This window comes from Somniosus microcephalus, unplaced genomic scaffold (assembly GCF_052327205.1).
Source record: "Somniosus microcephalus isolate GS21.2 unplaced genomic scaffold, FLI_Smic_1.0 unresolved_chr1, whole genome shotgun sequence".
Classification (NCBI taxonomy): domain Eukaryota; kingdom Metazoa; phylum Chordata; class Chondrichthyes; order Squaliformes; family Somniosidae; genus Somniosus; species Somniosus microcephalus.
The window spans coordinates 41,282,391-41,295,619 of NW_028225179.1; the positions used below are offsets into that span (position 1 = coordinate 41,282,391).

At 45.5% G+C, this 13,229-nt stretch overlaps 1 non-coding gene across 1 annotated transcript; it reads left to right on the plus strand.

The window, feature by feature from the left end:
- Positions 1-12,181: 12,181 nt before the first annotated feature.
- Positions 12,182-12,253, plus strand: trnat-cgu (transfer RNA threonine (anticodon CGU)). The gene has a single exon. It is a non-coding gene; the product is annotated as a tRNA-Thr (tRNA).
- Positions 12,254-13,229: the final 976 nt, after the last annotated feature.

Sequence of the window (13,229 nt, forward strand, 5' to 3'; positions counted from 1 at the left end):
AAATCAACGTGGATTTAAAAAACGTAATTCGTGCTTGACTAATCCACTGGAGTTTTTTGAGGTTGTAACTGCTAAAATAGATAAGGGAGAACGAGTGGATGTGGTGTATTTCGACTTCCAGAAGGCTGTCGATAAGGTCCCGCATAAGGGATTGGCGTGTAAAGTTAAGGCACAAGGGATTGGCGGCAAGGTATTGACTTGGATAGAGAACTGGTTGGCAGACAGAAAGCAAAGAATTGGAATAAACGGGTCTTTTTTCTGAGTGGCAGGCCGTGACTAATGGGGTACCGCAGGGATCGGTCCTTCGACCCAAGCTATTCAAAATATATATTAATGATCTAGACAAGGGAACTAGATGTAATATCTCCAAATTTGCAGACGAAACAAAGCTGGGTGGGCTTGTGTGCTGTGAGGAGGATGCTGAGATCCTCCAGGATCATTTGGACAGGTTGGGTGATTGGGCAAAAAACATGGCAGATGCAATATAGCGTGGATAAATGCGAGGGTATCCACTTTGGTGGCAAAAACAGGAAGGCAGATTATTATCTGAATGGTAATAGATTGGTAGAAGGGGAAGGGCATCGAGACCAGGATGTCCTTGTGCACCAGTCGCTGAAGGTAAGCATGCAGGTGCAGCAGGCGGTTAAGAAGGCAAATGGTATTTTGGCCTTCGTAGCGAAAGGATTTGAGTACAGGAAGAAGGATGTCCTGCTACAGTTGTACAGGGGCTTGGTGAGACCACATCTTGAGTATTGTTTGCTGTTTTGGTCGCCTTATCTGAGGAAGGATGTTCTTGCCATGGAAGGAGTTCAGCGAACATTCACCAGGCTGATACCTGGGATGGCAGGAATGATGGATGAGGAGAGATTCGTTCGATTGGGCTTATACTCGCTGGAGTTTAGAAGAATGAGAGGGGATCTCATTGAAATTTATAAAATTCTGAAGGACTGGACAGACTAGATGCAGGAAGGATGTTCCTGATGGTCGGGGAGTCCAGAACTAGGGGTCAGAGTCTAAGGATAAGGGGTAAGCCATTTAGGACAGAAATGTGGAGGAATTCCTTCACCCAGAGAGTGGTGAACCTGTGGAATTCTCTACCACAGAAGGCAGTAGAGGCCAATTCATTAAATATATTCAAGAAGGAGTAGCATATATTTTTTAAGGCTAAAGGGATCAAGGGGTATGGGGAGAAAGCAGGGACAGGGTACTGAATTTAGATGATCAGCCATGATCGCATTGAATGGCGGAGTAGGCTCGAGGGGCCGAATGGCCTACTTCTGCTCCTATCTTCTATGTTTCTATGTTTAACTCTGGAACAATCTGCTGGTTCGGGCAGTGGACGCCGATTCACTGAATTTCTTCAAGCGAGAGTTGGACCTGTTTCTGGCTGGGGCAGATTCACCTCTTGCAACAGCTCGGTACTGTGAGGGATACAGGGCCAGGGTGATTTCCTGGGCTCATTCCACTCACCTAGATGTGTCAGAGAGGATTTTCCCCGAATAGAAACCGAGATGGAATGGACACACGCTGTTTGAAAGGCGGGCTGATGGGGTTTTGGTGGCCGTTAAATTCTACACTGGCTGAACGGCTATGTTGCCAACGGCTCGTTGTTTTGGTGGTGTGATTCTCGCTGAAGGGTTTCACTGATTGATATGTGAGGTCACATGTACAAATTCCGGACAAGCACAATATGTTCCCATTTGTAGTGAATAACCATCAGTTTCTTGCGCAGCACAAACCATCTTGCCTCGCGCTTGCTGCAACATTTATGTAACAATAATGACGCACGCCTTCAATGCATCATTATTGTGATTCGAGTTCCGAGCAATGTCAGGCTCCATAATCATAATTGATCATAAGCTGCCATTCAGCGATTCTGGTTTGTCTAAATTGAGACTCAAAATGAAAAAGTCCTCATTTGCTCCGCGTTTCGATAGCCTCCCACGTCCCTATAATGTCCGATTCTCCCAGTTATTCACACAGAAATTGCTGCCCTGCCAATCCAGGTCAGTAAGCACAGGAGTGATGGCTGGATTGGACCTGTTGCGAGTAAGGACATGGGCAGGCAGGATTACCTCAGTTTTCTGAAGGATAGAACGTAGAAGGCCGGCCAGGCGTGCTTTGGAATAGTCAAGCCTGTTGTTTTCTGTTCTGGTCACCGCACGCAGGAAGAATATATTGTCCTTGGAGTGGTGCAATGCAGATTTACCAGATTAATACCGTGGCTTACAGGGTTAAATTATGAGGATTAATTGTATAAATTTGGCTTCTGTTCTCTTGAATGTAGTAGGTTGATGGGTGAGCTGATCATGGTGTTTTAAGTGTTAAAAGGTTTAATAGTGTAGATAGAGTTAAACTCCTTCCTCTGACTGGGGAATCAAGTACAAGGGGGAAACATTTTAAAACTACAACCGCTGCATTCAAAAGTCAAATCCGAAAGCATCTTTTCACATAAAGGTTTGTAGGAATCTGGAACTCTCTCCCCAATAATTCTGTGGGGGTCAATTGTTGCTTCCAAGACTGAGATCGGTAAGTTGTTGTTAGTTAAGGGGATCAAGCTATATGGAGCAACGGCAGACAAATGTAGGTGAGGTGTAGATCAGCCATGAACTAATGTAATGTCGGAGCAGGTAGAAGGTTGAAAGCACTACACCCGCTCTAAGTTCGGGAATTCTGTTCTCTTCCTTCTCAGTTAAGTTTACCCTACATTAGGTGTCTGCAGACTGGATCAAGAAATCGTCCTTTCACTCCTTCTATTCTGGAAGGTCGCTTCCCCCGAAGCAACTCCACCCTTCATTCTCCTTTTCCAGTTCTGGCACAGCTGGAAGCAGAGGAGGTCGAAGTTGGACCAGGTTCAACCATACACAGCAGTACTGCGCAGCAGCCAGCAGAGGGAGCAGGTGGTCCAATGCTGCACAGCGGCCAGAGGAGGGAGCAGAAGTACCGGGTGGTGCAATACTGCACAGCGGCCAGAGGAGGCTGCAGCAGTGCCAGGTGGTGCAATACTACACAGCGGCCAGAGGAGGGAGCAACAGTACCAGACACACCTGGATACTGTTGAACAAACATACACACGTGGAGGGATTTTACCCCTACCCGCTCGGGGTTAAAATCGAAATTTTCAGCCTAGTATGGAGGCAGCTGCGGCAATGCAGAGATCTACAAGAAAGTAACTCGTGTGGAATACCAGATTACATTGTGGGAGGAATAACAAGAAGAAACAGACTCAAAAGTAAAAGTGAGCTCTTTAGGGCTGATATCAGGAGAATGATCAACACTTAGAATGGACACCATGGCAGGGCGGTGGTGGTTAAACCCTCGGAATGATTTAGGAAAAAACTGGATTAAACAATGAGGTGAAGACTATGGATGCTCTGGAGGGCTGTATTAGAATGGGCTGAATGGCCTTCCTCAGAGGTAAGGAGCTTGTGATCATTGCGGGTAGGTGTGAAAACTGTGTCCTTCCAGTCCCAATCATTATTTATCTTAATGACTGCCTGTATACTGAATAAAACTGGGACATCAATCATTCTGGCCAATTTTTATTCCTCAATCAACATAACTAACAGATGATCTGGTCATTATCTGATTGCTGTTTGTGGCAGCTTGCTGTGCGCAAATTGGTAACCATATTTCCGACATTACAACAGTGATGTACAACAGTACTTCATTGGCTGTAAAGTGCTTTTCGACGTCCGTTTGTGGTAAAAGGCGCACAAAAAATGCAAATCTTTCGTTCATTTATCTACTTCAATGCGATGAAAATCCAGAACTGGTTGAATATCGCATTCAACTTCCAGAAAAAACTCGTTTATACAAATAGTAGGCCGCAGAGATTACCTTTGATCCGGCATATTTGCACTGACCCTCTTACCAAAGCACTTGAGATTCACGTGGATTGATTTGGAAACTTCTCTTTTATCTTTCCAAATGTTTCAAAGGGAATTCAAGTTCAAAAGTCGAGAGTCAAATGAGGGCTCGTGCGGGATTTGAACCCGGGACCTCTCACATTCATTCTAAACTAACACAACCCGAAGCGAGAATCATACCCCTAGGCCAACGAGCCATTGGTATAAAAAACACCACTTAGAGCGTTTCCATAAGTAAGCCATGTGTTGGCTGTTCTCGATAAGCAGAGCACTTGAGCCTGGGACAGCTCTGACATTGCCTTCTCTACCAGTCTTCTGAAGCGCCGCACTGCTCCACTCAGACAGTTAATGAATTGTTAGGACGGTAATGTATAGAGGCAGCAGGTGCCCATCCCGAGAGCAGCAGCAGCGTTTCTGCATTAGTTTGGTGCGAGGCCTCAGATTTGCACAATATCTCAGCAAAGGCAGTGAGAAGACATGGAGGCAGTGAGTGATGCGACAACCACCCAGGAAGTGACCATTCGTTTCTGTGACTGAGGCAAGTTTTGTTTGGGCAGGGGGTTTACTGTCAGTTCATAGCCCCACCCATCTCCTCCCATGCCCATCGTGATTTCTGCCACATATGCACATTCAGGACCAGGCCCGGGCAGATTCACCCCTGTCTCACCCGGGGGCGCTGAGGCTCCAACCGCCCCTGATTATCATTTCACCCATCTGTAAATTAAAACGTAAATAAAACTGCTTTACAAAGTTCAGGTGAGGACGGAGACGCTGTGACCTTTTGACGAAATCTCAGCCCCATCAGACAGATGTTTTTGTCTATAAAGATCAAAGCAGTTCCTATTTAGTCCCAGAAAACTTCGGTTCAGACCCGTAAGCATATTCAGACCTAGAAGGTGACAGAGGGAGCACCATCACAGGCACAGACTTTATAGACGGAGCCAGTCAGCTCCTACCCTAACACAGGGAGCACCACCACAAGTACAGGCTTTCCTACACAGACCCAGGTAGCTCCTACCCTGACACAGGGAGCACCATCACAAGCGCAGACTTTCATACACAGACCCAGTCAGCTCCTGCCCTGACACAGGGAGCACCATCACAGACACAGACTTAACTACACAGACCCAGGGAGCTCCTATACTGACACAGGGAGCGTCACCACAGGCAGCGACTGTCCTACACAGACCCAGGGAGCTCCTACCCAGAACCAGGGAGCACCATCACAGGCACAGACTGTCCTACACAGACACAGGGTACTCCTACCCTGACACAGGGAGCACCGTCACAGGCACAGACTATCCTACAGAAAACTAGATAGCTCCAACCCTGATCCCTGGAACACTTGTGCTGACCCAAGAGCTTCTGCTCCGACCCATTCGCTCCAACATAGGCCCAGCCAATTCCTACAATGACTCAGCCAGCACCTATGCATGAGCCACTACACTGACATGGAAACTTCCTACATGGGCATGGACAGTTCCAAGAAAGGCACAGAATGTGCCTACATGGACCCAGGCATTCCTACGCAGAACCAGACAGCACATACGCAGACCCAGACATTCCTATTCAGAACTAGACAGCTCCTACGCAGACCCAGGCCGCTCCTACACAGACATTCCTACACAGATCCAGACAGCTCCTGCTCAGACCCAGACCTACCTACAAAGACACAGACAGCTCCTACAAAGACCCAGACACTCATACACAAATCCAGACAGATCCTGCACAGACCCAGATATTCCTACACAGACCCAGACATCTGCATCATAGAATCCAAAGCAAAATGCTGCTGATGCTGGAAATCTGAAATAAAAACAGTAAATGCTGGATATACTGAGCAGATCTGGCAGCATCTGTAGAGAGAGAAACAGTTAATGTTGCAGGTTGATAGCCTTTCCTTTGCTTCTTCATACACCCTGGTTGCTCCTACACAAACCTAGAAAGAACCTGCACTGACTCAGATATAAAATACAGAGCCAAACAATTCCTACCCTGACACAGACTGCCCTTACACAGATCCAGATATAACGTACAGACCCTGACAGCTCCGACCCTGACACAGACAGCGCTTACAGAGATCCAGATATAATATGCAGAACTAGATAGCAGCTACTCTGGCAAGACAGCTCGTACACAGATTCAGAAATAACGTACAGTCCCAGACAGTCCCTACGCTGACACAGACTGCCCTTACACAGATCCAGATGGTTGGCCTAGAAATTAGGTTCGGGGGCTTGCCGCGCGTGCAAGCCCACGATGTGCACTCACCCGGCGCGCCGACATCTGAAGCCTGGGCCAGCTTGCAATTCCTGTCACTGGCCCGGTTCAGATGTTCGTGCGCTGTGCTTGCCTGATCCAGCGGCGTAGTTTAAGCGATGTGCCAGCTGGGATCAGGTGAGCAATATGCAGCCAATCAGGGGAGGGGAAACTTCATTCATGAGTTTGATCGTAAGATCTGTCAAACTCATGAAAAGTACGGGCGCCCAAAAGACTAGTTTAACTTTAAATAAAATTTAAAAAAGCATCCCAATAATTAAATAAACTATAAATAACTTTTAAAAAACCATTTTAAACAATTAATCAAATTTTTGAAAAAAATAATTTTTTTAGAAATCCGGTCTAAAAATAAACTTACCTTACTGTAAAGTCCTTAAAAACAATAAAGCTGTGGAAAAAAGTTATAATTTTAAATAATAGACCACTTACCTTAAAGAATCAAGTCCTTACGCCTCCTTTTTATATGTCTAAAATGTTCAGGCCCTTGCACACGGGCAAACCTGTCAAAAAGAAGGAAGTTCAACGTGTGCGCGCAGGACCTCTGAACCCCTTGGAGGAAATGCCGGTTTCTCGCGCATGCGCTGTGCATGCTGAAATCCGGCACTTCCAACGGGCCAACGCGTGAGGATCCCGTCCGTACTCACGCGTTGGGACCGGAATTACTGGCCCAACTGTATGGTGGCATCGTCAGAAGAGATGCGATGGAACTTAGAAAAAGGAATAGAGTCCTTACAGGACGCAAGGTGGGAGGACGTGGCGTCAAGTTAGCTTTGGGAGCAGCTGGGCTTCTTTGGTTGAAGTGAGTAGATTCAAAGGAGAAATAGTTCAATGTAAGTTCAATACAAGTTCAGCCAGGCGGTGGAGGGTGGTAGTGGATGGTGACTGTGATGTCCTCCGTTCAAGGAAGAAGCGGAGGGCCATCCAGCCGTCCTGGTGGGGAATGGGGGTGTCGCGGGATTGGACGCCCACAGTGAAAGGGAGACGGTGAGGACCAGGAAACCGGAAAGTAACTGATGTTATTTTTCCCACAGCAGCTTTCAAATCACTGGCATTATCAATGGATTTGTATTTTGACGTGAAAGGAATTTGTTGAATTGTGTACAACTGCGCGTCGCTGTTTATATCACCATGATGGCCGAGTGGTTCAGGGATCTGAGTGAAGATTGAATGTACGTCATTACGTGTGAATTCTGAGCCCCCCAATGTTGGATGTTATCGATTGTGATAACTCATCGAAGTATTGTAATCATTGGAAAGGAAATTTCAATATTTATATTTCACATTTCCAGGCAGCGTTGCTACATTGCACGGTGCATAGTGGTTAGCACTGTTGCCTCACAGCGCCAGGGACCCGGGTTCGAATCCGGCCTCGGGTGACTGTTTGTGTGGAGTTTGCACATTCTCCCCGTGTTTGCGTGGGTTTCCTCCAGATGCTCCGGTTTCCTCCCACAGTCCAAAGATGTGCGGGTTATGTTGATTGGCTATGATAAATTGACCCTTAGTGTTAGGGGGATTAAATACGTGGGGTTACGGGGATAGGGTGGGATATGTGTTGGTGTAGGGGTTATGGGGATCGGGTGGGATATGTGTCGGTGCAGGCTCGATGGGCCGAAATGGCCTCTATCTGCACTGTGGGGTTTCTGTGATTCTGTGATTTACAGCAGGTGCTCCGCCGATTGACAGAAAATAGGAAAAGGAGTGGGCCATTCAACTCTTCGAGCATATTCCACCATTCAGTGAGATCATGGCTGACCTGGATCTTAACTTCACCCACCTGCTTTGAACGTCTAATCCATTCGTACCCTTGTCTAAAAGAAAACTATCGATCTCAGGTTTAAATTATTAATTTAATTGGCAAAAGATCGCGAGGTGAGATGAGATTGTTTTATTACTGAGGGGATGAGATTGTTTTATTACTGAGGGGATGAGATTTTTTTATTACTCAGAGGGTAGTTATGGTCCGGAATGCATTGTCTGAACTGTTGGTGGAAGCAGATCGGATCGCTGATGCAATAGTCAGGAGGGAATTGGATAAATACTTGATGACGAACAATGTGCAGGGCTGTGGGGAAAGTGCGTCATTCTATGGGTCTATGATGCGACAATCGTCTACCTCAGTGAGCTTGTGTTTTCACCGGTAAACCTCAGGTTACGTCTCCAATTTGCGCCCGTGCCGGCAGCGACTTTCTCACCTTTAATGTGATGTTTCTCTTTTTCTCGCTCTATGATTCGCTCTATTTCTCTCTGTTGCTGTATTTATTTCCTGTGTCAGTCTCTCTGTATGTCTCACTCAGTCTCAGTCACTTTCTGTAAGCTTTTCTAATTGGGTCTCTGTTTATCCGTCCAACTATTACCTTCTCTCCGTCACTCTCTCCATCGCTCCCCACATCATTTTACTCTGCAACTCACGTGTTAACCCTTTAAGCGCTGATTCAGTTTACAGCTTGCTGATCCTGAGTGTTTCACGTGCATTTTTAGATTATTCCTTCATAGGTGTTCGGTGTTGAACGGGAGGGTTACATGGTCTATGGGCTAAAAGCCGAGGGAGTTCTTGTTTAGTTACGCACGATCAGTTCAATGCATCACTTGCCCAGCTGCTGTGCTTTTTCAGTTCAGCTTTTCACCGTCTGTAGCTTTAAGAAAATGTATTTATCCTCTCACATTTTTAGATTATGCTGACGTGTAGTTTGCTCGGCGCTGAAAACTAAATTTAGAGTCTGCAAGGGATTTGTCGAATTTTCAAGCACTGCGCGGCACGGATTCTATCACCAGGATGGCCGAGTGTTTAAGGCGTTACATTAAATTCTAATAGAAGTGTGTTCACGTGTGCTCGAACCCCACTTCTGGTCGATGCTCAGGCAACGGGGGTTGAAAGTAAAACCTCCAGCCAATTTTGGTATGAAATGGATTAAAAGTCATTTGATCTCTGCAAGGGATGGTGCCATATTTATAATTCACCCTTCAAGACAGCGTTTCTTCATTTACAATTGGTGTTCTGAACATAGGAACAGGAGGAGGCCATTCAGCCCCTTGAGCCTTTTCGCCATTCATTGAATTCCTGTCTGAGCTGTGTCTTAACTCCATCCATCTGCTTTGGCAACACATCATTTCAACGCATGTCTAGCAAAGACGTACCGATCTCAGGTTAACATTATTAGTTGAGCTGGCATATACTGCTATTTTGTGGGAGAGAGTTCCACACTGCTGCCAACCTTCACGTGAACAAATGCTTCCTAACTTCTTTCCCGAATGGCCTGCCTCTGATTTTACAATTTGTCCCCTTGTCCTAGACTCGGCCACCAATGGCGAAAAAAAGGTTTCTCTCTATCTACCTGATCAATTCGTTTCAAAATCTTAAAAACCTCAATCAAATGCCACAACCTTCTAAATTCCAGGAAGTAGAAGCCCAGTTTATGTAATCTCTCCTCATATTTTAACCCTTGGAGCGCTGGTAACGTTTTGGTGAATGTGCACTGCAACCCCTCCATTGTCAATCTATACTTTCTAACGGCCGGTGCCCAGAACTGTACATAGAACCAAGTATCTGTTAGCTGTAGAATAACTTCCTCTCCTTTATATTCTAGCCTCTCGTTATAAAGCCTTATATGCTGTGCGATTTCTTGATTATTTCTGTACCTTACTGCTACCATTTAGTGGTCTGTGTGCATGAACCCGAAATAACTTCGGAACTCCACTGTTCCGACCTGTGCACCATGTAATCAATACTCCGATCTACATTTTTGGTCTAAAATGAATGACGACATAATTACCCGCGTTGAAATCCATCAGGCACGGTTTCGTCCATTCACTTAAGCTATCAATATATCTTTGTAATTATATGCTGCTGGCTACACGGCTTACCGTAGCACCAACCTTTGCATCATTGGCAAACTTGGATATATGGCTCTATATTGTGTTTTCTAAGTCATTAATGATGATAGAAGGAACAATTTATTTAATATCAACATTTATGAATTGGCCTTGCTGGGACAACCTGGCAGGGTCTGTGGGGAGAGAAAGTTGGAGTTAAGGTTTCAGCCCGATGACCATCTGTTACTACAAATAAACATCACGCAATTGTTAGTAGTTTTTAAATAGTGAAAAAGAAAACTCGCTCTCCTATAGCAGCTTTCACGACCATGGGACGTCCGGATTGCTGACGAATGCTCAGTCTGAGTCCCGACAGGACCACTAGGATCCAGACCTCATTACACCCTTGATCCTAACATGGCCAAAGGCGAGGTGAGAGTGATTGCTCTTAGCATCAAAATAGCATTAGGCCGAATGTTGCATCAAGGAGCCCGAGTAAAATTGAAGTCAATGGAATCTTTTGGGGGGCGTAGGGTAGGGGGAAACTCCTCTGCTGGACACATGCCTAACATAAAGGAAGATGCTTGTGGTTGTTGGAGGCCAATCATATCAGCACCGGGACATCACTGCAGGAGTTAATCTTCACCTGCTTCATCAAAGACCTTCCCTCTATCATAAGGTCAGAAGTGGGGATGTTCAGCGATGATTGCACAGTGTTCAGTTCCATTCTCATTCCATCAGATAATGAAGCAATCCTGGCCTGCATGCAGCAAGAACTGGACAACATTCAGGCTTCAGTTGATACGTAGAAAGTAACAATCGCGCTACACAAGTGCCAAAGCTTCTTCCACAGCACCTCCCAAAACCGATGCCTGTACCTCCTGGAAGGACAAGAGCAGTTAGTGCATGGGAACACCAACACCTGCAAGTTCCCCTCCAAGGCATGCACCATCCTGACTTGGAAATATATTGTCGTTCCTTCATTGTCGCTGGGTCAAAATCCGGGAACTCCTTCCCTAACAGCACTCTGGGTATCTTCACCTCACGGACTGCAGTGGTTCAAAAAGGCACTCATCACCACCTTCTCAAGGGCAATTGGGGATGTTCAATAAATGCTAGTATTGCCAGCGACACCCACATCACATGAATGGCGAATGTTTTTTAAAAAATTGCCTTACAGAAAATGAAGTACTTTTTGAAGCGTGGTCACTGCTTGTAATGTATGAAAACACGGGTGCCAATTTCTACACAGCAAGATCCCACTGGTGACGTTGGCTCTCGGATCCAGATATGCCCAGGACACCTGGGAGAACTCACTACCTGTTAGAATCATAGAACCCTAGAAATTTGCGGCACAGAAGGAGGGCCATTGGCTCTGGACGAAAGACCTATCCAGCCTAATCCCACTTTCCAGCTACTGGTCCGTAGCCTTGCAGTTTACGGCACATCAAGTGCATATCCAAGTACTTTTCAAATATGATGAGGGTTTCTGCCTCTACCACCATTTCAGGCAGTGCGTTCCAGACCTCCACCACCCTTTGGGTGATAAAAGTTCTCCTGAACACCCCTCTAATCCTTCTACCAATTACTTTAAATCTATGGCTCCTTGTTATTGACCTCTCTGCTAACTGAAATAGGTGCTTCCTATCCACTCTAGCTCGGCCCCTCATAATTTTATACACCTCAATTAAGTCTCCCCTCCGCCTCCCCGTTCCAAAGAAAACAACTCCAGTCTGTCCAATCTTTCCTCAACGCCAACATTCTCCAGTCCTGGCAACACCCAGAGGACAACAGAGGACTCAAACTGAATGTAATTGGAAAGAGCACCAGAGGGCAGATGAGGAAACATTTTTTTACATTGCGAGTTATTATAATCTGTAATGTTCTGCGTGAAATGGTGCTGGAAGCAGATTCAATAGTAACTTTCAAAAGGGAATTGGATAAATACTTGAATTGGAAAATTTTGCAGGGGTATGGGGAAAGAGCTGGGAATAATTGGATTGCTCTTTCAAGAGCACGACGGGGCAAATGGCCTCCTTCTGTGATGTATGATTCTCTAATTATCTGAAAGGTTTTATTAAAGGATTCATGTAAATGAGGCTGTTATTTGCCTGCTCCACTATCTCAGTTTATTTCTGTGTACAAGTGCCTGTTCTGTTTCAACCTCATTGAAATGATTCGGGGTTCGGTACTAATGAAGCTCAAGTTAAACTCTGGTATACGGCGTAGTGGCCAAGTGGTAAGGCGTCGTTCTCGTAAACCGAAGAGCATAGGTTCGACCCCCATCTACGCCTCGGAACATTTATCGCATTTAATTTGACATTTTTAATGTTTCTCCTTTTTATCTCTATCAAATACATTCATAACTTTGAGCATTTCTTTCAACTCTCCTCTTGACATTCTTTGCTCTAAAGAGAAAAATCCCCGCTTCTCCAGTCTCTTTGCATAAATGAGGTCCCGCATCCCTGGTACCATTCCAATAAATCGATTCTGCACTCCCTCCAAGGCCTTGCCTTCTTTCGTAAAGTGTGGTGCCCAGAATTGAACGCAATACTCCAGCTGAGGCCTCATCGGTGCTTTATAAATGTTTAGCATAATTTCCTTGCTTTTATACTCTATTCAGCTATTAATAAAAGACAGGATCTGAAATCCGTTTACACAGCTTTCTCAACTTATCCTGCCACCTTCAATGATTTGTGTGCGCACACCCCATGTGTTCCAGTTCGTGCACCCTCTTTCAAATTGTACCATTCAGAGCTGGTTAATTAATTGCAGGGGAGAGCATTCTGAGTGGTTTCGGGGCCAGTGGTCTGCAGAGGGAGACGATTAAACGAAATAATCGGCCCCATTAAAGTTCTACCATTTAGTTGACATTGCCTCTCCTCATTCTTCGGACCAAAATATATCACTTTGCACTTCTTTACGTTAACTTTATCTGCCATGTGTCTGCCCATTTCACCAGTCTCTTTCTCTTCATACTCCTCCTTTGTAGCTCTTACTATCTGCTTTGTGACCCTTTGCTGTTCTTTGTAACTTTCCCATTCACCAGGATCGCTGCAATGTTTTGCATTTGTGTTTGCTTCTCCTTTTATTTTAATGCGGTCTCTTACCTCTAGCCGCCCATGCCTATTTTTTGGCCAGTAAAGTTCTTGCCCCTCAGATGTTTAAACTGATTCAATTTCATCTTAAATTATTTCAGAACACCTCCCACTTCTGTCGTTTTACTTGTGAACAGATTTGCACAGTTTATTGTGGCCAGGCTCTGTCTTG